Source organism: Ursus maritimus, unplaced genomic scaffold, assembly GCF_017311325.1.
Source record: "Ursus maritimus isolate PB19 unplaced genomic scaffold, ASM1731132v1 scaffold_14, whole genome shotgun sequence".
Classification (NCBI taxonomy): domain Eukaryota; kingdom Metazoa; phylum Chordata; class Mammalia; order Carnivora; family Ursidae; genus Ursus; species Ursus maritimus.
The window spans coordinates 19964657-19991270 of NW_024423786.1; the positions used below are offsets into that span (position 1 = coordinate 19964657).

At 46.7% G+C, this 26614-nt stretch overlaps 1 long non-coding RNA gene across 1 annotated transcript; it reads right to left on the reverse strand.

Annotated features, from left to right (window-relative positions):
- Positions 1-25103, reverse strand: LOC121102482. Its single transcript, XR_005834536.1, has 2 exons — positions 24809-25103; positions 1-383 (listed from the first exon to the last, which is right to left on the reverse strand). It is a non-coding gene; the product is annotated as an uncharacterized LOC121102482 (long non-coding RNA).
- Positions 25104-26614: the final 1511 nt, after the last annotated feature.

A 26614-nucleotide genomic window follows, 5' to 3' on the forward strand; every position in this document is an offset into this window, starting at 1 on the left:
ACAGGAGAATAGACATACAATTTTTATTAGTATTTCTGTGCACAGGAGTTCACCAAAATGAAGCTCAAAGAAGTAATTAGGTTTAGAGGGCTCATATGCATTTTTACAAAGGAAAGGGGGGGTTGGACTTCAAGGGATGATAATTGTGGGCCAGCGCTGGGAAATATATGGGAGAACTAATGGAAGGTACTGGTTAGTTTAGTAAGGTCTTTTTATGCAAAGTCATCCAGTGTCGACTCCCCATCTGCTGGGAATGGCCAGCAATCCCTGTACCGATGGATGAAAGATTGCTCCAAACTTCGCCATGAAACAGGAGAAGGCAAGGGGGTCAACGCTCAGAGGCAAAGACTCTTGGCTCTTCTTTGTTCCCGCTTTTATTGGTCCTGCAGGATAATCACAAATCCTTATCACTGTTTCTCAAGCAGGTGATATGTGACAAGGGGTCCTACTGAAACTGGGAGGATCTGTTTACAGGAAAGATATGATATGCTAATTTGGGTGTATTCTACCAGAGTTCTGCTAAGCATAGCCTAAGGGACAATGCGTACATCTCTCAGATCACAGGGCAGCTGTTGGGCTAGGAAAGCTTCGGGAAGGCAACTCCCCGCGGCATTCCAATGGCAGAGTGGTCACTCAGGCCTCAGGCCTCAGCATTCCAAAGGCTAGCCCTTCTCTGAAACCCTCCCTGCCCTCCAAGGTCTCTGTGTTACATTGTAGCAAACCAGGTGTTATGGCTGATTTCATGTTCTACATTAACCCCAACACCCATATCCGGTGATGAGCCGCTCTTTTCTTTTCTGGTACTGGGGAGGCACTTTCCAAAGGGAAGTTTATGCCCTGCCTTGTAGGCAGACAAGGGGAGTGCAGAGAAAACCTTGCCCTACATCGGTTGATTCTCGCTTGCCTTCAACTCAAAATAAGTGGCATATTTTGGAGTGGCATATTCTGGATCCCTTTAACAGAGAAATGAATATTTATTGTTTGACTGTTAATTTAACAGATGAGGGTAATTCAGATGCAACTTGACTTAAATCTTTAGGTTTGAGAGAAATATGTATGTTTTGGGAGGCTGCTTAGCTCTTCTCTGCTGGGGACAGGGTTTCTAGAGTCTTCTGTCACGGGCTGCTGAGCCTTGGTCAGGGCCTCAGTGTCCATCTATTCAAGTGAAGCCTCTACAGACCTCCCTGTTTATATCCGGGAGAAGGTTGCACTAGGCCTGAGCTCACACCTCTCCAGCCGCTAAATTGTGGACATTGCCTGGATCACAAGGCAACCATTCACGTGGGTTTCATTTAGCGAATCCAAACTGGACAAAAGGATGCATTGGCCACCTGCTGTCTTCTCACCCTACACAGCTTAGAGAAAAAGTTTTTAATCCCAGGGGACTCATTCATTTGGAAGCCCCAAATCCCTTCTGATTTCTGAGCATTTTTCCTATCTTTCTACCATTCTCAATGGTCCAGGTATATTGTATTGGGTTTTGGTTTTAATCTGCACTTCCGCCATTTGTCTTTGAAAAAGAGGCAATGGTGGGACATGATGAAATATAGTTATCTGATGGCTCTGGACTGAATGGGAAGCTAAGATGACCAATTGGTGACTTCATGAATCAAGGTTCAATTGGCACTTCACTTGTAAAGGAAGCAGTTTGTTAGTTTCAGCCTTATGAGTTAATTGCTGGCTTCAGTTCTTCAAAGCATGGGCTGAATGTGAGTGTTTTTACTCTAAAGAGTTAGATCATGAAATTAACACCCTTAACTTACATGTGGCTTTAATTCACCAAGCACCCCAGTTGAAATAAATGATTAGCCTTGGCAACAAAAATGGAAACAAGATGCTCATTCATCTGCTTGCTAATTATTCTCTCCTTTCCCCATTTCCCTCTTGTCCCAAAACATATACATTAACTGACACAGCAAGCACTCAGCTCACTGAGGTGCTCACATGAAGCAAAGTTCAGGGACGGGCAGGGTCATGTCTCCCATGACACACTCAAGCCAGGGCTTACACACACGCATGTGACACCAGCCACAATGATTGAATTGTTATTTCTCTCTGTCTCTTCTTTGGTTTGGCTGAGACAGTACGGTTGGATTTGTGTGAGTCAGTCTTGCCTTCCCAGATCACTCCAAGAGTCTAGTTAGACTCTTTGTGTTGTTCAGAACAGAAAACCACCCCACCAATTCCAGTAAAGGTTACCCATTCTAACTGATGGAAACTTATGGAAATTCAAAGACGAAAACCAAATATAGCCATGCCCCAAGGGAACAGGACTCTAGAACCAGTCTAAAGCTTTCACATTAAGATAGGTCTGTCCTTCTGCGTGTGTGTGTGTATGTCTGTCTCTTTCTCACTCATATATTCTCTCAGCCTTTCTCCTTCACTCTGAACCTTTCTTCTCTTTCTTTCTTCAGCTTTCATGACCCATTAGAGGTTTCATTCCCACACTGACTACTAAAGATTCTTAAAATAGTCCGATTGGCCCACTTTCCTCTTAAACACACGTCATGACGGCAGCTGCCCGGAGTCCAGTGCCATCGTGTCCTTCAAACACGCATGGGCAGGCGAGAGTTGGCACTCTGCAGTGGCTTCTGCTCTCCCACCCCAATCTCCATCCCAGGTGGTCGTGGTGCCCACACGCTCTGCGGGCCTCACAACGCCACTGCTGCACCTGGCACACTGGATGCTAAGTATTTGCTAATCTATTTGTCTCCCTCACCCATCATGAGCTCGTAATGAACAGAAACTTCTTTTCCTGACTGTCCTATTTCACTTAGTCCCTGGAACATCAGAGTAGAGACAGGTGGCGTGGGGGGAGGGGAGCTCAAGAAATGTTTGCACAGATAATTGAATCTGAATAGTCCCTTATCTGAGAAATACTGTGAATGTCTCTGTATGTCTTACTAGGTTCAGGCCGCTATAACAAAATGTCATCCACCAGATGGCTTCAATGACAAATGTTTATTTCTCAGAGTTCTGGTGTCAGGGAGATCCAGGATTAAGGTGCTGGTTGATGCAGGTCCTGATGAAAGCTTTCTTTGTGGTTTGCAAATGACCACCTTCTTGCTGTGTCTTCACACGGCCAAGACAGAGCTACAGTCTCTTCCCCCTTTGTATAAGGGCCCCCCTCATGACCTCATCTAAACTCAGTTACCTCCCAAAGTCCCCACCTCCTAACACCATCACATTGGAGGTCACGGTCTCAGCATATGAATTTGGAGGGGGACACAAACATTTAGTCCAATAACAATGTACTGCATTGTCTGTCCATGTTTTTAAAATGCAGCTGAAAATTAATGCTGGAAAATGTGATTTCCCAGGCTCTGGCTGCACTCCTCCCAAGGTCGGATAAATAGAACAGCACTGTGTTGGGGGTCCAGGTCTTACTCCTTTGACAACCTCATTTTCCCTGTGTGCAGCCCGTATCTATGGGACAGCGCCAGACCAGGAGGCAGGACCTCTGCCAAATTATAGGCTCTGAGGCTCCTTCACCTGCACGCTCAGCATGCTGCTGTTCCGAGGATTGCTGCCCAGGCTGTCTGCCTGCTCCCAGCACGGAGACACTTCACTCCTGGCCTCTGGCCCCGCCATCGGTTTGCTGTCGGCTTCCCCATTGATTTTAAATTTTATTATTGGCTTTTAGAGCACTTGAGGACCCGAGGCTTTCCTTCACCATCGATTTGCTTGTTCCCAGTGGAGGGGATGAGCTTTACCATCTTCATCCACTGGCTGGTGCCCAGCCCCTCTGCTTGCACTTGGAGATATCCTTGGCTTGCTCTGGGTCAAGTCTGGGAGACTGGGCTCGTGTCCTCAGACATCTGTGTTACCGAGACACTTTGCTCCTAGCCAAGTTGCAAGTTCTGTCTGTTCACCGTGACCAAGTGAGAAGAGCTATCTTGCGTTGAGTGCACACTCTTTGTCAGCTCCTATGCTAAACGCTTGACACATACTACCTCATTGACTCTTCCAGGAGTCCCTAGGACGTAGGTAATTTATCACTAATTTACAAACAGTGAAACTGAGGCTTAGGGAGGCACGGCAAGTTTGTGACCGTAGAGGTAAATTTTTAATCTCTTCCGTAATGCTTGTCAAACTCACAGCCCAGGATGTGGGGTGACTTTGCATGAGTAATACACAGCTGAGGCCATGGGCAGCTCGCCCTACAAGTTCATGGTCATCAGTACCCGAAGTGGTCTATGTCCACATCTGTGAGACAAGCTCAATGATCACACAGAGAGATGTCTCGACAGCATTAGATCATGATAAACATTTATAATCATGTTCTGTCAGTTCTTTACTTACGTTATCAGCAGCTGGTCACCAAGACTTCTCAGACCAGCTCCAGCCAGCAGCCCCCACTGGCATGGCACTGCCCCTATGGGCCTAGAGTACCACTTCCTGTAGAGAGGTAGCCGTACAGGAAATGTTCCTTTAGCCAAAGGTGAGAAGGAGAGGGTCAGCCTTGCTATGCAGAATTCTGACTTTCCTGAAGTAGTGTCTCCACGTTCTTTGCCTCATCACAGCTCCTGCAGGAGTGAGCTCTGTCTTCAAGCTCACTGCCCTCCTTTGACCAAAGATGTCCACTCTGAAACTGTGAGTTATAATACTCCGGCTCCACTCAGCGGTTCCTACTTTTAAAGGCACCAGAATGGGGCAGAACCTTTCACAGCCTCTCCCTATGATGTGCCCCTGCCTCTCCCCCTCCCTGCCCCATCTCTCCTTCTCCCTTTTGGTCTCTCCTCCTTCTTCCTGCCCTTCCTCCCTCTCTCTTCTCTCCTTCCCCATTGTGTAGTGGCCTGTGTTTTTCTCCATGAAACACGTGTCTGTCCGAGTAAGATCCCAGGGCGGTTTGGGAAGTTGACACCCCTCAGGCACAAGGCATCCTATGACTGATCCCTAGGCAGGTGGTGTGAGCCGGCAGCCTAGAGCTGAAAACACAGCCGGCACTAGCAGGGGGGTGGGTTCTTTCCGTGGCCTTGCCAGCATCCCCAACGGGCTGGGGAGCCCTGCTAGCAGGCCTCTGTGCGCGTGCTAACGGAATGGGAAGGGAGGAAACCCTTTTGAAGGCTAACATTCTTCCCCGTGCAGTAATCACAGGGAAGTTGTCATTCCCCCAGGCAGGAGGTGCATGTTTCATTTATACACCCTGGACGTCGGGTTTTGTGGTCCGCCCTGGCTCTCTGTGTGCCTTCTGGAGCTCAGTGCAAGGAACAGGCAGGGAGGGGAAGGGGCGCACCCCCCCAGGGGGCGTGGTCAGAGGGCCCAGAGCCACTCTCCTACAGTGCATAGGTGTCGTCAGCTGTCACTCACCACCCGCTCTCACTTTTGCTAGTAAGTAATGTGACCTCCTAAACCTAGCTTCCATCCATGTCAAATGGGGATGATAAAGTAAGCACTTTCCGGGGGGCTTGGTGCACATGAGCATAGGTTATGGACACGCAAGAGCCCGGGACCCAGACCTTAGTAAGGACACGGTAAATGTGAGCTGTTCTTCCTGTTGTCCTCATCATGGGTAACTGACACAGGAGGCCTAGAGAAATCCATCAGACTGCCCACAGTCACATGTGGGCACAGGAAGAGGTGGGGCCCACCTTTAAACCCTGGCAGTCTGATTCCCAAGCCCAGACTGTTAACCACTGTGCTTTACTACCATGTAAGACATGAACTGTGTTATAGAACAGCCGATGGATTTCTGGAACCCTCAGGGACCAGATCATGTCATTTTCAAAAGTCTTTGCATTGCGTTGCCTGTCACAGCATCTGGCACATGGGAGGAGCTCAGTAAATGTCAATTCACTGAATGATTAGATCAGGAAAAGCTTGGGTTCTGGAGGAATGAATTGGGTTCAGTACATCAGGGAGGGGTCTGGAAGGGTAGGGGCTATAGAGCCTGTTACTTAGTAAGGTAGGTATTAGCACTAATACACGATCAACTCAGAAACCAGTCACATGAATAACCTAAACCAACCACATTTTGGATCTAGGGACCGCCGTGCTTCTTAGGCTAGGGATATCACTTGCCCCATCCTTACATAAAGCTGAGGTTGAGAGGTGAGGGTTAGGGGCACCTGGGTGGCTCAGTCAGTTAAGCATCTGACTTTGGCTCAGGTTCTGATCTCAGGGTCCTGGGATTGAGCCTACTTCCTTTTGGGCTCCCTGCTCAGCAGGGAGTCTGCTTCTCTCTCTCTGCCCCTTCCCCGACTCGTGCATGTAGTCACTCTCTCAAATAAAATCTTAAAAAAAAAAAAAAGTGAGGGTGAATGAACTGGAGATGATATAGGGGCCAAAAGTCAGACATAGAATTTCAATACATAGATTCAGAAGTTCCTTAAATTCTAAAACCACTAGCTTTATCTTTAACTTGATTGCCAGCCAGGACCAGCCAGCCAGCAAAGGCACACTGGTTCTGCTTGAGAAGGATACCTGGTTCAGATGTGCATTGAGATTTTTTTTCTTCTAAGGAAGAATGTTGCTTTATGTTTTGTTTTCAAGCATGTCCTTGATCATTATAGGAAATTTGGAAAACATAGCAAAGACTAATTCAAGTCCCTGTATTCCAAAAGAAATAGCCCAAACATATTTGACTGTACTTCTTTCTAGAAAAGGTCCCTTTTTAATTAGAGCTCATTGAGTAGTTAACGCTTTTTAGTTTCTACAGATCTAGTGGAGACTTCAAGGTTTCTTTCGGAAGAAAAAATATTCTAGGCTTCTAAAAATGATATGATGGAGTAATGGGAAGGACTCTCCATAGAAAGTCAGGTGACCTTGAGTCTATTCTGCTATCATCTCAATGTCAGACCTCTACCAAGACATTCCCCTCGCAGATTTCAGTTTATCCTTGCTTTCCCCACTTCGTGCCCACCTTTCCTTCTGAACGACCTGCCCTGCAGACTTTAGGTTCCTGTACCAGCCAGAAACAGCAGCCTCACATACACTGTTTAGACAGCTTTTCCAATTGTAAAAGGCCAAATTTCTATAATAAATCCCTGTTAATATGTATCTTTCTAAAGGTCCTGCTTTTCTGAGGAAACCCTGATCAGTATAGCTGGCAAGGGGACCCCCATATGCATGAAGTCCTCCCCCCTACAAACTTAGCACTGAAAACGTCTTTTGTGACTCGTATGGTCCCCATAGAGTCTCATGCCCTATGAGGATCATAGAGAGAAGGGATCGTTGCCTTCTCTCTCTCTCCAAGAATGTAGGTTCCCTGAGGGCAGGGGTGCATTAGTTTGCCAGGACTGCCCAACAAAATACCACAAACTAAGTAGTTAAAGCAACAGAAATCTATTCTCTCACAGTTTGGGAGGCCAGAAGTCTGAAGTTAGGTGTTGGAGAACCCTTCCTGGCATCTTCTAGTTTCTGGAAGCCTCTGATGCTCCTTGATTTGTCCGCAGACTCTGCCTCTGTCTCCACATGCATTCTCCCTGTGTCTGTGTGTCTTCACATGGACATTTTATCTCTGTGTTCCTCCCTCCTGTTATGAGGACACCAGCCATATTGGATTAAGAGCCCACCCTACTTGAGTAGGATCTCATCTTAACTGGTTACATCTTCAATGACCCGTATCCAAATAGGGTTACATTCTTAGTTCTGGGGGTTAGGACTTTACTATATCTTTTGGGGAGGACACACTTGAATCCATGGCTGTGGCTGTGATGGTTAGTATTTTATGTCATCTGGGCTGGCCCATAGTGCTCAGACACTGGGATACACATTATGTGGGGTACTTCTGTGAAAATTGTTTTTGGATGAGATTCACATTTAAATTGGTGACCTTTGAGCAAAACCATTTGCCCTCCACACATGCGTGGGTCTCATCCAATCATTTGAAGGCCTGAATAGAACAAAGGCTGACCTCCCTCAAGCCAGAAGGAATTCTGCCAGCAGACTGTGTTTGGGTGTGAACTACAACTCTTCCCTGGCACAATCACATGAGCCAATTCCTTAAAACCAATGTTTCTCTCTCTCTGTGTATATGTGTGGATGTATATATCCTGTTGATTCTGTTTATCCAGAGAATCCTAACAAATACAGTGGTTAAGAGTGTGAACCCTGGAATCCTCCTGTTGAGGGTCAAATCTCTCTTCTCCCATTTACTGGCTCTGTAACCTTGAACTTCATAGAGACTTCGTTTCCTCGTCTTTAGATGGGAGATGATATTAGAACCCACTTCACAGCATGCTGTAGGGATTAAGTGGCATTCATAGATAGGAAAAGTCAAAAGCATGCATGGCCCATAACAAGCACTGTGTAAAGCTTTAGCTGTATGGGCGGGGCTCTGTCTCTGGCATCTGAAACAGAAGTGCCTGTAATAGGAGATGAATAGACGTTTGTTGACTCTACTCCCTCTAAAGCTCTTCTTTAAGTTTCAGGCTGAATATGTTTAGATCTAAAAGCCTTAAGCATCTCTAACTCCTCAGGCCTACAACACAGATAGCTCCCAACATTAGCAGGTGATCTTGGAACGATATGTGATTTTAGGCACACTTAATAGGGTTACATAGACAACCCAAGCACCCATCTAATGCCGCTTCAGATATATGCGATATACGCTGTTTCCCTCCTCTCTCCTCCCCTCGCTTCCCTCTCTCTGGATCTGTACCACATTCTCTCCTTCTCTCCTCTCCCCTCTGTCCTGCAGGAGTTAACAGGATATCCAAAATGGCGGCCTCACCCAGCACAGGGGGGCACAGACAGTTTTAGAGAGATCTTGTATCTAAAAACGAAAGGAGGCATGGTAGACTCCCTTTCCCTATAATACAATTAACTGTGGTGGCCAGACGGGCTCAGAAGCACCACGCTACCCAGAGCTGAGTACCTATAATTCCACTCTGTTAATATGCAACAGTGAAAACTAGACCAGTAAACCATTACCAAACCTTCTCATATCAACCTGAAGGTGAAAAGTTAGCCCTCCCAGGCCATGTTTCCATAGAACCCGCCCTACGTGGTGCTTCATAGCTAATGAGAGCTTCAGAAGAAACCTGGAACTAGGAGGCCGTCAGACAATACGGTGGCCCCATCCGCGTAAGGGCTCTCCGTGGGTGGCTTGCTTAGGAAGCCACATATGAGTTTCTAATTAAAGGAATATTAGAAGAATACATCCATAAATTTCAGAGCCAGGCTTAATTTTCTTGTTTGAAAACTGCCAGGGAGGAGAGTGGATTGCAAATATATGAAATATGAGAAAATGAGACTTAATGAATTCCAAGTTTATTCACTGAAGTATTTAACTATCCAAGCCATCAAGTGGGGATAATAAATTTGACTATGTCATAAGACTGGCCCACTTTAATTCACATTTGTAAAAATGAGCTATAAATAAAGGGCCTGATTCAGTGCTTAATTTTTAGAGATACATTAACTCATGATGCCTGTGCCTACAAGATGCTAAGCCCTGGAGGGAAGCAGAAAAGCCTTCACTGTTCAGGAGGGCGGTGGCGGCCCTCTGTGCCTGCACCAAAGGGCAGAGGACTGGCCTTTGACAGAGGTCGAGTTAAAATCTGAGTCAAGCACCTGCTAGGAAAGAGACGGTCCATTTGCAGGCGTAATTAAGGAAAAAGATAATTTAGAAAGATGAGGGCAGGGCTAAAGGAAATCAACAAAGCATGGTGAAGCACCTGGGGCCCTTGACCCCCCCACACACACACCCCCACCCCCAGGTCCAAAGGAAGCTAATAGACCCACTCTGCTCTGGGGCCTCTCAACAACGCGCCCTCAGGGAATCAGCATTCTTGGGGGTAGGAGGTGCAATCAATAAACTCAGAAACAAGCAATGTATTTTCAAAGAGCTTCGTAAGTCCAAAGATGGAAAATAAAGTAGAAAAGGAGGTATAAACCATGGGAAAGAGACGGGGAGGGAGGCCTTCCTGGAAGTGGTGACGTTTGGTGACTTTCTAGCTGTGATGGACAATAATTGGGGACTCTAAGCAAGGAAGTAGAGCCATCTGATTTCATGTTAAGTGACACGCTGGCTGCTGTGAAGGGGACACACAAAGGGAGAAGCAGAAAGACCTGTTACAGAGCAACTGTAGCTGCTGGTGAGAGGTGCATGGGGTCTCCCCCAGGGTGGGAGAAATGGGGACAAAGGGCAGTGACGGGTCTAAGATCCATCCCATCTGTCCCACTTGCTCGCTCTTCCTGCAGTTAGTGACAAAGAGCCCCCTGGTCCTTGAGAAAGTCACTGCCTGAGAATAAAAGTAGTTTAAAAAAATGGGGGGGAGGCATAGTATCCTAAATATTCTGCATGCTGCATTTATTATTTTTGAAGTTGGAAGAAACTAAAAATTTGTAAGACATCCACTGAAGGAAAGAATTAGTGGAGGGGGCAGTTGGCTTACTACAGAGAGAGAAGAAGAAGATATAGAGGGCTTCGGAAGGTAATAGGCTCACTGTGGAGTGGGAGAAGGCTTTCCCAGAAAGTCATGGAATTTTTGGTTGTGCAATTAGAAAAATGGTATCTAGAATGTGGAGTTTGATTTTTTGAGCTTTAAGGGAATGACCGTATCTTAAACATTTATTTATTTGCCCCCCCCCCATTCATAGGTACACACTGCCTGGTACCTAAAAGCCTTGGAAGGTGTAATATTATGCATGATCTCCAGGTCCTGGGATCACGCCCCACATCGGGCTCCCTGCTCAGCAAGGAGTCTGCTTCTCTCTCTCCCTCTTCCTCTGTCCCTTCCCCCCAGCTCGCGTGTGCTTTCTCTCTCTCTCAAATAAATAAATAAAATCTTAAAAAAAAAAAAAAAGGAAGTCTATATTTGCCCTTTGTCCCTGGTTCTTGATACAGAGCCCCTAAATCCCTTGGAATTTCGTACGTGATAGGAGTGGTTTTTGTTCTAATGAGGTGACTCTTGGGCTCCTGGTTGGGGTCTGTTCACCAGAATGTCCAAGCCATGATTAGAAGCTTGGAGCTTTCATCCCTGCCTTCCATCCTCAGGGAAGAAGAGAGGGGTTGGAGATGGAATTAATAATCCGTCATGCCTACATGACGAAGCCTCTGTAAAAATCCCTGAACTCGGTAGGGGCTTCAGAGAGCTTCCAGGTTGGTGAACACATTCACATGTTAGAAGGGCAGGCGCCCCAGCTCCATGGGGACAGAAGCTCCTGTGACTAGGACCCTTCCAGACCTCACCCTACGTACCCCTCATCTTGCAGTTCATTTGTATCCTTTATAATGAACCAGTAAGTATAAGGAAAGTATTTCCCTGACTTCTATGAGCCACTATAGCGAATTTTTTAACTTAAGGAGGTGATTGTGGGAATCCCTGATTCGTATACCCGAATCAGACAGTAGTGTGGGTAACCTAAGGACCCACTACTTGTGATGGGTGTCGGAAGTGGGGACAGTCTTGTGGGACTGAGTCCGTAACCTATGAGGTCTGTGCTAATTCCAAGTAGTTAGCTTCAGGTTTGAACTAACTCATAGGACAGCCAGTTGGTGTCTGCTGAGAATAGGAGGATTATTTAGTATGGAAAATCCACACATTTAGTGTCAGAAGTGGTGTGAGTAGAGAAACAGCTTTCCTAGAGAAGAGGGAGAAGGAAAGGATTTTTTTTTTTTCAAAACCTAGTTTTTTAGAGGTGCCTGGGTGGCTCAGTCACTGAAGAGTCTGCCTTCGGCGCAGGTCATGGTCCCAGGGTCCTGGGATTGAGCCCATCGGGTTCCCTGCTCATTGGGGAGTCTCCTTCTCCCTCTCCCTCTGCCCCTCCCCCTGCTCCTGTTTTTTCTCTCTCTCTCTCAAATAAATAAATGAAATCTTAAAAAAAAAACTAGTTTTTTAAAAGCCTGTTCTTAATAATGAGGTTGAACATCTGTATATGATACCTTAAGAGGTAATCTATAACTGGGACAGTACATGATTTTGGAAATACTCAAGAGGCTGATCACGAAAATCAGAGTTTTCATGAATAGAACAAGTATTTTATCCACTTTTGGAGAATAAGGAAAGTCATTTACCAGACAGACCCTGCACTGGGGTGAGATCTCCCTCAAACTATTTTGTGTTCTCCAAAAAAAAATTCTAATCTTCATTCATTGTCTTAGGTGAACTGTCTCTGGGAGAGATGTATCCTAGGTGAAGAGTACAAGAATTCCAGTTGCTGGAAAAATATATCCCCCCTTGTAAATTAATTTTCATGGGTTTATTTAGCAATCTCTTGAAGATATAGTAAGGAGGTCAGACCTTCCCCCCTTGCAAAGATGGCCTATTATATGCACACTGACCACATGAAGTATCTTGACCTGCAAAATAAGAATGAAAATTTGAAGTATGGGTCCCGGGGGCCCCCACCTGTGAGGCACTGTCTAGGTGTCCCTTTGGCTTCTCACTGTCTGCCCCCTCACCTCCTGCAAAGGTTACACCTGGGGCTTGGTAGTGTGCTCACAGCAGGTATTAACAGTGCTTTATACATAAACCTTCTTTCCATTTCTTAGCAAATTCTTTACCCATCAAAACTCAAAGTGCTGTGTACTAGTCATTCCCTATCATCCAAGGCTTCGTTCCTAATTGTGGTGCCAAAGTTAGAGTCTTTACTGGACTTCTGATACAACTGGTAAACCAAATTACTATTGGAACAGTTGCTGAGCTAGGTACTTCTATTGGTCGGGCCACTTTCACTTTCCAGAGACAGAAACCCAATTCAAAACTAGCATCAGCCAAATGGTTTACATCACTGGAAATACTGGGGTAGTTACAGCTTCAGACCCAGCTGGATCCAGAGGCTGAAATGCTATCATCAGGGCTCTTGTTCTCTCCCTGTCTCCCGCATGGGTTCTCGTCAGAGAGCCAGTACTGCTGATTTGTTCTGTCTACTTGGTGACGCTGGAACTACCTTTCCCCCAATTTACTTGTCTGCCGAGTCCCGGGTTAATATGAGCCACAGAGACATTTTGTATGAGATTTGGAAGCAGAGCTGGTGTAACAATCCGATTGCTTTTTGTGCTGGGAAGGCCACTGCCGGTCAGAAGGTGCTGTTGTGCCTTGCTCATCTGGTCCCTTTTCTGCTCCCTCACGTGTGGGCGTGGGCTCACAGCATCGCCAGATCTTCTGCCAGATCCTCCTTCAGCCTCTCTGACTCGGGCCAAGGGCATGGCCAGCTCCATGCTGAAGAAGGCCAGTGTCGCTTCCAGCTGAATTCCATCATCCGATGACTGGGTGGCTTAGAGGTGGCAAGAGAGGAATGTGGGTCCTCATCCCTCCACATGAACTCCTGCCCATCCTCAGAGACTTCAGTGTATCCTCGCTTCCCCCACTTCCTGTCCATCTTCCTTCTCGACAGGCCACCCTGCAGGCGTCAGGTTCCTGTACCAGACACAGAAAGAACAGCCTCACAGAGTGTCGAACCATTCTCACAACTGCAGGAGGCCACATCCCTTCAATAAATCCCCAGTGATATATATCTTCTCCCGGTTCTGCCTCTCTGAGCAAACCCTCACAGATCTGGCAGGAAAGGTAGCTGTGAGGTGCATAAAATTCATACCTTGCAAGCTCAGCACGGAATAGATCTCTGAGGAGATCTCCAACCAGAAAAAAGTTCCAGGGAGGACTCAGGAGAGAGGCAGCCTGACACATGGGTCCATTCCTGCACCTCCCGCAGCGGCTGGGGCAGGCCGGAGGTCCGGTGAAGCCTGAGACGCATTCCCACCTGGCTGGAGAGAAGAAAGGCAGTAGGCCTCGCTCAACACATATAAAAACGGTTAGTGTTGGAGAAAAAGGAAATGGGTCCCTGGAAGGAGGAGTGAAAGGCAGGCGAAAGCAAAGGTCCACAATCACCTTCCTGCTCTGTTGCTTTGGGTGATGCCGCATTTACTTAACAAGATGAAATGAGATATAATCCATTTACAGGAAGCGGTGACGTTTGCCCCGGCCCTGAACTTCGCACTTCTGATGTGTATCATCTCCTTTGAATCCCTCTGGTGACGGTATGAGGAAATCAGAGCTCAGGGAGGGGCAGTAACTTGCCAGGGGTCCGTCAGCTGGGGAACCTCCGGTTCAGCTGGAACTTGAACTCAGGCTGCCTGCCTGCGCTCTTGGCTTTTCCCCCTTCTGCCCACGCCTCCGGACATTGTTTTGAGTTTAACAGTAAACAGATTCTCACTCTGTTGGATTTGCCTCACCTTGGTAATTTTGTACGAATTGATCAAAAAACTTCTTTCTCCCTCGTGGCAGAAGTCAACCACGCTGCCGGTGGGAAGTGGATGGATAGTCACAGTGTAAGTCTCGTTAGTGCTGGCGAGACAACTCCTGTTTTAGAAACCTTGAGGGGGTGGGCAGGTGGAAGAGTTTCCATTTGAACAATCTAGAAAGGTTGGGACATTTTTAGAGTGCTGGCAAAGAAAGTTGCGGCTCTCTGAGTGCACCTGTAACATCACTGTATTATCAAATGTCTACTGTAGGCAGCTTTTTGTGACAATGGAGGAAACCTTTCATATGGTTAGCTCAGGAACAGATTTTTGAAATGAACTGGAGAAGAACAAAGGTTTCGGTTCTAACACTGTATATATTCTATAGCATAGACTTGAGCGAGGGTTTAGGGGGAAAGTGGACAATTTGTGTGTTTGAGGAGGGGTGGAGGGTGGCTCCTGCTTCTATGCGCCAGTGATGGTTCCAGAAGACTCAGTCGCTCCAAGCGGACTGTAAGATCCTTTGCATAATGGAGTTGCAGAGCAGGGTTTATAACCTCAAGTTCTTTTCTACGTAACAAGGAATGTTAGTTAGTTGAGCACCTGAAAGGTGTTCAGGATTATTTCATGCATCAAATAGATGTCTGATTATGATATGTCTCAGCTGGGATTTGCAGCTCTTTAAACAAGAAGCAATTGAACTGGAGAGGTCCAGATCGAAGATACTAGGTTCGGAGGGCTTTCTTTACTCAGTTCTCCTCTGCACGTTTAGCTGGAGTGGCCCGGTGAGCCCAGGCTGGAGCTGAGCTGCAGCGATTCCAGTGGTAAACTGGATATGATCCGCTTGCAGGTGTTGCTCTGATCCAGAGCAAAGTCTGCACCACTGCGGTCTTTCTCTCCAGCAGTCACGCCCTTCTCTAGGAATAGGAGCTCCGAGTTATATTGCAAGCACTCTTCCCAGGGTTCTGGAGCCACTCACATCTTTTCACATTTCCTGGAGGGCAAGTTGCATTCAGAACACACAGCAATTTGAGTTGAGGCGAATCCAATCTGTACTACACTTGGCAAAAACGAGAGGGAGAGCTTGGGACGTCCCATTTTACAGGCTACCGTTTAACGCGTGAGGGTCGGACAGTAGAGCGGGTGGGAAGTAGGGCTGCAGCTCCCGCTCGCCCACCCTCTCACTCTCTTCATAACGTGACTGTCTGGTTTAGGTTGCCCTAGGAGCAGGCTTGGTGTCGGGATCTGAATGCAAGGAGTTTATTTGGGGGATGATCCCAGGAAGGACTGTCAGGGGAGTACAGAAGTAAGCCAGAGAAAGGAAGGAAGCCAATAAAGACTGTGTTGGCGAGCAACCATGTGAGTGGATGGAACCGAATCCTCCAGGGATGCAGGGGGCCCGTGGAGAGTACCCTTGGAGAAATTTCCCTCCATCACTCATGGTTGAGGGCTGCTCTGTCTTGCTTTCTCTCTCTTTCTCTCCCCATGTATATACTTCTAGTATGCCGTGGGCAAACAGGAGAGCTCTGGCTGCCAGGGAGAGTTCTCAGGCAAGAAAATGCAAATAGTGATTGCAGGTGGCATGGTCTCCCACAATGGTCAGGTGTGGGGGTCGTGGGTTAGCAATGTCAGGACTCCTCCTGGCTCTGTCTTGGAGGTAGGAGGGAAGTCTCCATCCTGCACACCCACCTCTTACTTGGCTGTCTTCAGGCCCTCACTCCCTTTCTGCTGTGGACAGAGGCAGACTTTGCCCACACCCTATTTAGACACCCTGAGAAGGAAGTTCTCTCCAACCTCACTGAGAAGAGACAATTAATTATTCACTAACAGCTTAGTTCTGCTGATAACTGTCTCCTTGGCAACCTAAGGCCCAGTGTAACAGAAATGAAATACGTTTAAAAAATATACATATATAGTTACGAAAAATGCATAAAGGCTCTTCTTACTTTTTCATAGAAATGCCTTTAAGTATGGCTTTTGAACAGTGATTAAACATAATGGATTTTTCAGCACTGTATCAAGGAGTTCTTATCAAATCAGCCCCTTGTTGTTCTAGATCCATCTCTGGGATGTGTGTTTCTAGGAGACAGCCACAGATGCTTCATTCCAACTGAGGTGCCTGTGTCCTTATATAGCAAATGACGCATTGCTTCATGATAGCCCCCTAACAGCACTGCATTGCCAATGACGAGCCTGGACTGTCTACAGTAACAGTACTCACTTGCCGTGTGACCTTGGGCAGGTCCCCTACCCTCTCTGCTCCTCAGTGGTGTCATTCTCCAAAGCCATAAGCTGGACAGATGCTCTTACGGGTGTCTCTCTAACCTCAAACGAATTCTGCCTGGCTGTGTTGTCTTTCTGCCTCGCATTCTACCTTTGGGAATATAAACTCTGGCTTCTATTTCAAGGACTCTAGCTGTTTTACACTCTCACAAGGGTTTTGGAGGCTTCCACATCTTTTCGTGTTTACTGGAGGGAAATCATTCTTCTGCCTTCCCCTGAAGAGCTCAGTGATAGCTAAGAAATAAAGCCCCTGCCCACGCTTCCTTTTGCTGCAGTGCAAAGAGCAGGGTTCCTATCGCAGCTCCCCCACTTTGCAGGCTGTGCGACTGGGACAAGTCAGTTAACCTCACCGAACCTCTGCTTCCTCGTCAGAGAGATGGAATAAATAGTTGTGCTAACTTCTGAGAGTTGCGGAAAAGAGTGAACGGAGGTGATCTATGTAAAGCTACCCAGAAAATATTTCCTTCAGAAGAAAGAGAAGGATTGTAGTGTCTCAGGGTCCTGTCTTCCCCACCTGTCCTCGGCGTCCCTGCACCAGCTCTTGGGAGTTGCTCTCCTAGGATTCTGGGAGTTTTTCTTTTTATCTCCTCCAGTGATCCTGAGATCTCTACAGTTCAGTTTTGTTGAGGACAATATTACGGTTTTGCTTGTTTGTGTCTCATTACAAAAGGAAGATGTACTCACTGGAGAAGAGAAAGTAAAACAAACAAAAACAAGAAAAAGCATAAAGGAATAAAGAGGTGGAGGGGACATAATATCCCAACCTGAGGGCAGCCATGGTTAACGGGCATATTTTTCTGTTTACCTTTTTTTGAGGGGTGTTAAGTATATGGTAGATATTTGTCCTGCCTCTTACCTTCACTATTACTGTTTTACTCAGTCGTTAAAACTTCTTGATGGTGGTCTATTATGGGTATGTGACTTAGTTTACTTAACCCTGTTGTTGGATATTTAAGATAGTTTTATGTTTTCCCCTTTAAAAATAACACACAGGACTCAGTCGTAAATCCCCCGGCTCACCCTCTTTTTAAGCCCTCTGGGCGGTCATGCCATGGGCACTTTTTTTTTTTTTTAAGATTTTATTTACTCATTTGAGAATTAGTGAGCATGAACAGAGGGAGGAGGTGAGGGAGAGGGACAAGCAGACTCTGCACTGAGCGCAGAGCGCAATGCAGGGCTCGATCCCACAACCCCAAGATCAGACCCCCGCGGAAACCAGAATCCAACGCTCAACCTACTGAGCCACCCAGGTGCCCACCATGAGCACTTCTATGAAGAAATCTTCCCAAAGTTACCACAGCTGTAGGGGCAAGGTCACTGTGTCTACTCTCAGCCACCGCCTCTCGCTGTGCCCTGAGGCAGGTTACTTGGTTTTGGGTAACCTCTTGCCACCGTCATGGATGGTCATAGCTTTTGCTGCTTTTACCAGTCCCTCAAGTATTAGCACTGACCTTTTTTTTTTTTTTTTTTTTTTTTTTGGAAGATTCCCTATTGTTCTACCTGGGCCGGAAATGGGCCTGTGAGTCAGGCCTGGTCCATCTTTGTATTCCACCCAGCCAGCAATGCTGATTGGTCCAAGCAGAGTGGTAGAAACTGGGAGGAACCAATCAGAGTCCCCCCTGGAGATCAACTCTAGATTCTGTGAGATAAAGGATGACAAGGGTGGGAGGACTGTGTCAGTGGGGAGCTGCATGTCCTCTTTCCACAGTGTGGAGGAAGCCTTTTGAAATGGCAGCCTGAGAGAATGAAATAAGCAGAGATAGCCAGTAAGGACAAGGAAGGGGCTTGGGCTTGGGCTTGGGAACAGGGAACACCAGCTCTAATCCTGAGGTCCTGCCTTAAATTTTGAGGACTACCCCCAGACCCTTCCCAGCTACCTAAGTCAATGACTTCTCTTTTACCTGTACCAACCAGTTTAAGTTATGACTGGGCTCCTTACTCAGATCCATCCCTCAAAATGGCCTCCCTAAATATTGTCCAAGAGACTGTGACGTCTCCCAGAAGCATTCAAGCTCAGGCGTCCATGGGACTTGATAACAGCTGCCAATTGTTCTTTCTGGGCTTTCCCCCTGGGGGAGAAACCTGTGCAAATAAACCCAGGAACCCCAGAATTCCCCTGAATAACCCAAATGCCCCTGTCAACAGTGTCTCATGGTGACATGACCCTTCAGTCATGACGAAGGTAAACTCCCCAGCCCAAGATAAGATGGGCCCAGGAAATGTGAGCTTGACTTCTACTCATCCCCATTTTTAAAGTGTGAGTTTCTCAACTCTTTGCTTTTAGACTGCTGTTAACCTTTCTCGTCATTGGATAAGAAGAAAATAAAGGGCTATTTTTGGTGGCATGATGCATAGGAAAATTCTCTGTAACTGTTTTCTAAGCTTCTCCATTCAAAACGAGGCAGGGTGCCTCTGAAAGGTTACTGAGGGTGTGAGAAACCAGCCTTGCACGGGTTGGGCTGACATCAAGAAATGTCTCACATGTGTGAAAAACTTCTGGGAAGTCATTTTTGTTTTTGTTTTACCAAATGGATTCCTGAAGCACAGGCTCATTTAAACAGAAATCCCCTCAGCAGGACCTGTCTTACGTCGAGGAAGGGTAGGGGACCTCCTCAGACGTACTGTACATCGGAATCCCTACAGGGGGGAGAATAAAATTCAGCCTCTCTGCCGTACCCACTCCCCCAGGGAGGAGGCTCTGTGGGTGATTCTGAAACAGGCTGTCCAGGCTGCACACCAGCTGCGTGGTGGGATTTGAAGGCCTCCAGAGGGCGCCCTTCTTCCAATAAGACCCCCATGTACTGGCCAAATGCAGAAGTACCAAGTTTTTTCTTATATTGCCTCAAAGACCCAACCTACAGAGCTCTCTTGAGTGAACTCTTAGTTTCTTTCTAAAATGCAAATGTTTTAGAGCTGGAAAAGCATATTTTGATTAGTTGTAAAATCCTGAGATTAAATCCAAACTACCTTTGAACCCCACCCATGATGTTTTTCATACCTTACAGGGTTATGATAAGATTGTCCTCACTTGGAGGGGGGTGGGGGAATGGGATAGACCGGTGATGAGTAGTAAGGAGGGCACGTATTGCATGGTGCACTGGGTGTTATACACAACTAATGAATCATTGAGCCTTACATCGGAAACCGGGGATGTACTGTATGGTGACTAACATAATATAATAAAAAATCATTAAACTCGCAAAAAAAAAAAAAAGATTCTCCTCACTTGGCAGAGTAGGAAACTAGTACTCATTGAGAGTAAATGACTTGCCTAAAGTCTCAGAGCTTAGTGGGTGACCTTGCTCTGATCTGAGTACAGGAACACCTGACTCCAAACCTTTTCTTTCCAGATTGACAGCTGTTCGCTGCAGTAAGAAGCACAGAATGGGTAGCTTCGGCTGTGCGGGAGATGGTGGAGGGAGGCTCTGCGTAGAAGGTGCTGCCTTTACGCAGGCTTGGGTGGGTGGGCAGGCTTGGGAGGGTGCCAGAGGGAGGTGGCCAGGAGAGCTGGGTGTGTCTTGAGTCACACAGAGCGAGGGGCAGATGGAGAACAGTGAGAGCCAGGCCCCCTGTCTTCAGTCCTTGGCCCAGGGCCACGGACACCACTGTGGCTTGGCCAAAGCTACAAGCCTGGCTATTGCATCCAGAGCCATAACAGCGCTGGTACCCGTGGGTGCCCAGCGATTGCCCGCTGCTGTTGGCAACAGAATAGCAGTGTTTTACCATTTTATTGCCCTTCCTCCATTGGCACTCACACTAGACTCCCTTTGTCTATTCTCTTAATCAAAGAGAGGTCCTGTTCATTAAACCCTCTGCCTGAGGCACCCTGATAGCTAGAATATTGCTCTCTTGGCTTGCATTGGCAATGACCCAAGAATGGCATATTTCTGGTTGAGTAGAGCGACATTAGTATGTTTCTACGTTAGTATGGCCATGCTACCCTCTGTTGGGTTCCCGAAAGGGTCTCTACCAGTCCATGTAGAGGGCTCACAGTTCCAGGATTCTTCCCACTGGGACATCTGCCATTTCTGTTTCTTGCTGCCAGTTCAGCTGTCCAACGGGCAGGTAGGATGAATGAGTAAGGACAAGGCTCCTAACTCTATGAGAGGGAGACACTCTTATTCAGTTCTTCCAGCGGCAGCAGGTAAGAATCATCCGGAGGGAGCTTCTAGATAAGGAAACACAAAAAGTCTGGGCCCCTCCCTCGAGGATTCCTGTTCCCTCACGCTGGTGGGGAGTCCAGGGAATTGTAGCTTTTGAAATCTCCCCAGGTGATTCTAATGTGCAGCGGGAGTTGAGAATCACTACCCTAATTAATGAAACCTAATCTGCAGCCATTGGCACAGGACCCTGGCACAGGACCAACAATGTTGGACTCAGTGGCCTCAAACTCCCAAGTTCGAGTTCAGGGCTACTGCTCAGTAGCCAGGCAACCTACCACCTTCCCCAGCACCACTCTGAATGGAGACTGCTGAGTATGGGGGATGGGTGTACACTAAAGCTGGTCACCAAAGGTACCCCCCCAAATCATTTTTATCACCTATTTTTCTTTTTTTTTTAAGATTTTATTTATTTGTTTGACAGAGAGAGACACAGCCAACAAGAGAGGGAACACAAGCAGGGGGAGTGGGAGAGGAAGAAGCAGGCTCCCAGCGGAGCAGGGAGCTTGGTGCGGGGCTCAATCGCAGGACTCTGGGATCACGCCCTGAGCTGAGGGCAGACGCTTAATGACTAAGCCACACAGGCGCCCCATCACCTATTTTTCTACATAACAGGTACAGGTCATAGAGTACAGGTCCACAGTGTAATGCCTACCGAGTCATTTACTCAAAAGAAGTGAGTCAACTAGTGAAAAGAGAGTGTACTCAATGTGTGCATCTTACCTCATGCTGTTTGTTACTCAAGGGTTCAAAGTGGAAATAGATTGGGAGTTACTCGACCTAAATAGTTCCTGAACACGAATTTCCCTGCCATGCCTGTAACCATCCCTCAGCAATACCCTGGAATGAGATAGGTGCCCAGGGTGCTATGTGAGGTATGGTAGGTAGCTGTAGGAATGGCTATGCTGTATTCATGCCCTCCTGTGGACCCATCCCCCCACTGGCTCTGGGCTTGGTCCAGTGACCTGCTTTGGCCAAGGGGACAATAACTAATCTGACACAAGTAGCCCTTGGGCATTAGGTCTTGCTCTCTCTTGCTATTCTTTGGAACACTGAAACCACCATGTGAAGAAACCCAAGACAATCTACTGAAGGGTGGAAGGCCACATGGTGGCTCTCCTTCCCCAGCAGAGAGTCACCAGTCTTGTAAGTAACGCTATCCTAGACCGACCAACCCCAGCCCAGCTACCTGCTAACCTCTGAAGTCAGCCAACACAGCCTAGACCAGAAGAGCCACCCAACGGACCCACAGAACTGTGAGAAATAAGACATGTTTTGTCATGTTAAGTTACTATGTTTGAGGATGGTTGTTATGCAGTGACAGCTAACTGATACACCAGGCAAAGGCATAAACTGAGACTGCTTACTTCTTGCTAAGTACGACCCTTAGCTCCAGCATGGTTTCCCAGTGAGCTAGTGCTGGCCAAGGAACCATGAATGAAAGTGCTATGTGCCAATTTCAGTTCATACCCTTAAAGAAATGTGTAGGTGCTCCTGTGTCCTTTACCTTTTCTGTTGTCTGGTGAGATGGCAACAACTGGGTGACCCTCTGGGATCCAAGATGGAAGCCATGTATTAAAAGAATGAATGCACTGCCAGCCTGCGCTGCCTCGTTCAGGACTGATTGGTGAGAGAGGAGAAAACCTCTGTCTCATTGAAGCCAGTGTGCTTTGGGGTCTTTTTGTTACAGCACCGTAGCCTACCCTAACTAATATACCCTCTTGCTAGCTATGAAAGCAACTTGTAAACACTTCTCTGCTTCATATACCTCGAGGAACAGAGCTAATTATAACTCCTTCATAGTGATGTTGCCCGGGTGAAGTAAGAGCGCACTTAGAAAGAGCTTAATGCTGCCTCACACAGTGGGCTCGCTCGGGTGGCGCATGTACTCAATCGTTTGTGGATACTTGGTTGAACCAGTTTTTCATTCCTACCTCTGGACAGTGGCTGGAAGATCAGTAAGGTGGATGGATAAGATTTTCTTTTACTAATTCTCTTATTCTATTGGGCATCCTTTGCCATGCATAGAGCATGCCAAATTCTAGCCCTGGTAAATCCGCAGGTCTGCTTATCTACTGCTGTGTAACTCATCACCCCAAAACTTACGGACTTTAAGTACCAGTTATTTTATTATCTCATGTTTCTGGGGGTTGCCTGGACTCTGGAACTGGCTCTCCCACGCAGTAGTAGTCTGGTGGTAGCTGGGCCTGGTGTCATCCTTAAGATTCCCCCTCTCACATGTCTGGGGTCGGATTCTGGCCAATTGCTAAGACCTGAGTGGGACTGCGGATTGTATTACCTACATATGGGCTCTCCCTGTGGCTTAGACTTCCTCATAACATGGGGGCTGAAAGCGAGGGTACCTAAGAATGAGGCAGAATCTCTCCTGCCTTTGGTGGCTTAGTATCAGAAATCCCATGAGCATTACATTTGTCATAGAGGCCTTCCAGATTCGAAGGAGGAAACAGACACCCAGGTCTACCCAAGAAGTTGATGAAGGAAGGCCACAAGGCATAGAGGAGACAAAGTGACAAAGAATACAAAAGAGTCACTAATAGCCTAGATTCTGGAGTCCAGCTACCTGGGTATATATACTAGCTTTCCTGATTTCTGGCTGGGTAACCTTGGTCGAGTTATCTCACTTGCATGCTTTTCAATGAACTATTCTTAAAAGTCAGGGTAATAACAGTACCATCCTCATAATGTTGGATTGTGAGGATTGAATACAGCTCACAAGCCTGATGCGTAGTGTGAGTTCAATGAATATTAGCTGCTCTGAAGAGATTGATCTTTTTGGCAACCAAAAATGCATTTTCTAGTGGACTTCTGGTTTATCCCCAATCAACCGAGAAGAAAACTCCACCTCAGTTAAAGTAGTTCCCCTCCAGTGGCTGGCATTCCAGGATTCTAGAAAGTATAGCTGTGTTTTTTTTAAGTCATTGGTACTATAACGATAGAAAAAAATCACACAGACTTTTGAAATCTCAGGGCCCCCTCTGCAACCGTCTTCGTTTCCCAAGAGCATATTTTCTCTTCATTCACTTGACTTTTCCTTCTTGCTTCAACCCACTTTTCCCAAATGGTTGTAGACTGTGGCATGGAGTGTGATGACAAAACTCGCCGTGAACCAGAAATACAGCTCACTCACAAATGTTTCACCAGGGGAAGGGGAGCCTGTGGAAGCCTCTTCAAATCATTCTGGAGGCAAACATTCATCCCCAGCTGCAGCGCACAGCAACCGAAAGCCGGCTGCCTCTCCCAAGGAAAGCCACAACTTAGAACATCTTGTTTTATTAATTTTTAATTAGACCACCAACCCATGAATGTGTTCTCCCAGTAAATAAAACTGAAACTATACAAATAAAGCTAATATCTCTTTGACCACTCCTTGTAACAATTAGACCCATACCACCCCTGAGGTGACCACCATCATTTTTGTCTGTATCTTTTCTATGCCCCCTATTTACAAATATCTAGAATCATTTAAGATATGTAGATCCGTGTGTCTGTGTGTGTGTTAGTTAGTTATTGCTATGCAAAAAATATTTCTATAACCCAAACTTAGTAGTTAAGACAGCAAACATTATCTCCCAGTGTCTAGGTCAAGAATATGGGGAGGAGCTCAGTTGATTACCTTAAGCCTGGGGTCTCCTATCCAGTGACAGTTAAGCTTCGTTCATCTGAAGGCTGGACTTGGGGATGAGACCTACATCCAAGCCCAGCAATATGGTTGTTGGCAGGCTCCATTCCCTTGTCATCAGCCCTTCTCCCCCGCCACACACACACACACACACACACACACACACACACACACCTGCCTCCTGACGAACTTGGATTCCCCAGGGCCAGAAATCCAAGAGAATGAGAGAGAGCACTCCAGATGGAAACTATAGTCTTTTGTAACCTATCAAAAATGGTGTCCTATCATTTCTCCCATGTTTTGTTAAGCAAGCCCCCTAGTATTTATGGGGTCCCAGGCAAGAATTCAAATGGAAGCCTACTTACCAGTTACAAATCAAGCTAATAATCTGTTAAGCAAGGTTCTGTCTTCCTACCTCAAAACCAGAAGACTTTCCAGACTGCTCAGAATTCTGCACCCAGACATGGCAGGACATGCAGAGTGGGCCCATGCCCACAGCCCTCTCCCCTTCTCTTCCCATCCAAAGCACCACAGAAGGGCCCTTTGTGGCTAGAGGCATACACAGCGCCCAGCATGAACCCGAGGAGGGGGCCTCACCTGGGCTCGGGTGTGGACTCCAAGGTCCGGGATACCCGGAGTGTGATCCCCAGGGCTTGCCGGCTCCATGTGCGCGCCACTCCTTGCTCTGCTGAGTCCTCACTCCGTGGCCAGGAACACAGCCAGAGGAGGCCAGGGCGGGGTGCTCTCAAGCAGTGCTCCCCAGTGTAGTCCCGGAACTCGTGCCAGTGCAAAAACCGTCTGTTTCCCCTCGACAAGGAGGTGTGAGAGGAATTGAGAGTAAACACAGAGAAACTGGCATAGCACTTTGACTTGCTGTGACACCCAAGTGTTTGTGGGCACTGGAATTTGAGTTTCATAGAATTGTCACATGTCACAGATAGTCTTCTTTTGAAAAAGTTTTGTTCCCGAACCATTTAAAAATGTCAAAGCCGTTCTTAGCTTGCAGACAATAGAAAAACAGGGGCCAGCTAGATTTGACCCAGAGGCCATGGTTGGCCTAACTCTGGTCTAGAAGATAGTGCAGAGGGCTGCTGGAGCCATGTCCTTGAAGGCAAGAGGACATGAAGCCCATTGTAGGTGTAAGAGGACCGGCTTTGTACTGGAGTGTGAGCTGTTCATTTGTGATAGCAGGAAAAAAGAGTGGAAACAATTAGGACTTCAGTCACTGAAATATTTTGGCTTAAATCCCCTTTTGAACTTTTAAAGATATTTGCTTTCAGAGAAGCACATACGCTCTCCAAGCTGAAATGATTTCCATAAAATAGGTGCCTATTTACCTCAGAGACCGTGGGACGGAAAATATATACTCAGTATGTTCATTCTTCTTCTCTCAGCTTCAGTGATTAAATGATCAAATTAAATGATGAAATATTTATTATTGCCTCTTAATTTTTGAAAGGGAAATGCATCTTTTGCCACCATGGATTTTACTCTTTTTTTTGGACCTTATTCTCCCCCTGCTCCCACAATAAATCTGAGGACCGTCTTCTTGGGGAAAAGAAAGCATGAATATATTCTCCAAACCATTTCAGGCAATTCGCCGATGATGCGATGCTCCGGCAGCCAAGGTTGGCCTCAAACCCCTAGTTAAGGAATCCTGATTTACAAGCTGACCAAGGTTCTGAGAGTTGTGTTTTTCTTTCAACACTGCCCTTGAGTTTTTCGGAAGAAAAGAGCTACATGCATGCAAAATGATTATTATAATTACCCACACTATTATGCTGATTCCAAACAGCCTACCATGGAGTTCTATTCAGAAGACTAGAGAAAAGGGCGGAGAAGCTTCGAGGAAGAAGAGAGAGGGTGGGTGTCACTAGACTCCATGCCTTTCAGAGCCATTCTACTAGGGATCCACCCCATTCCTAGTCCTCTCTGTGACCCGGCTAATCTTTCCTCCCTGGAAAAGGAGAGGTAGATAATGCTTTGTGGAAATAACATCAGTTCTGTGATTATATGCACTCTGGGGGGGGGGGGGTTACACCATGAATAGAAACTTTCCCCAGTAATAGATTTTATCCTTTCTACCATCAAGAAGGCTTGGTTTCCATTTGCCCAGCAATATCAGTATTTCATGCCCCAAGTGTAATTCTCTTAAATCTACCGCACAGCACTTAGGAAATGTGTAGAATGAATATCAAGACCTAAGTCAGAAGAGAAAATGTAAAAGGTGTTGCCTCAAACAGACATGGAAAGTGAAGGAAAAGTCATATTCTAAAAACCTCTCGTTTTCTTTCAAGTATTTACATTAGCAGGCAAGACACTTTGTCAATTCTAATCCTTTCATAAAATGTAAGTTGGAATATTTCTTAATGGAATGTCACCACAGGAGGCCAGCTAAGGTCT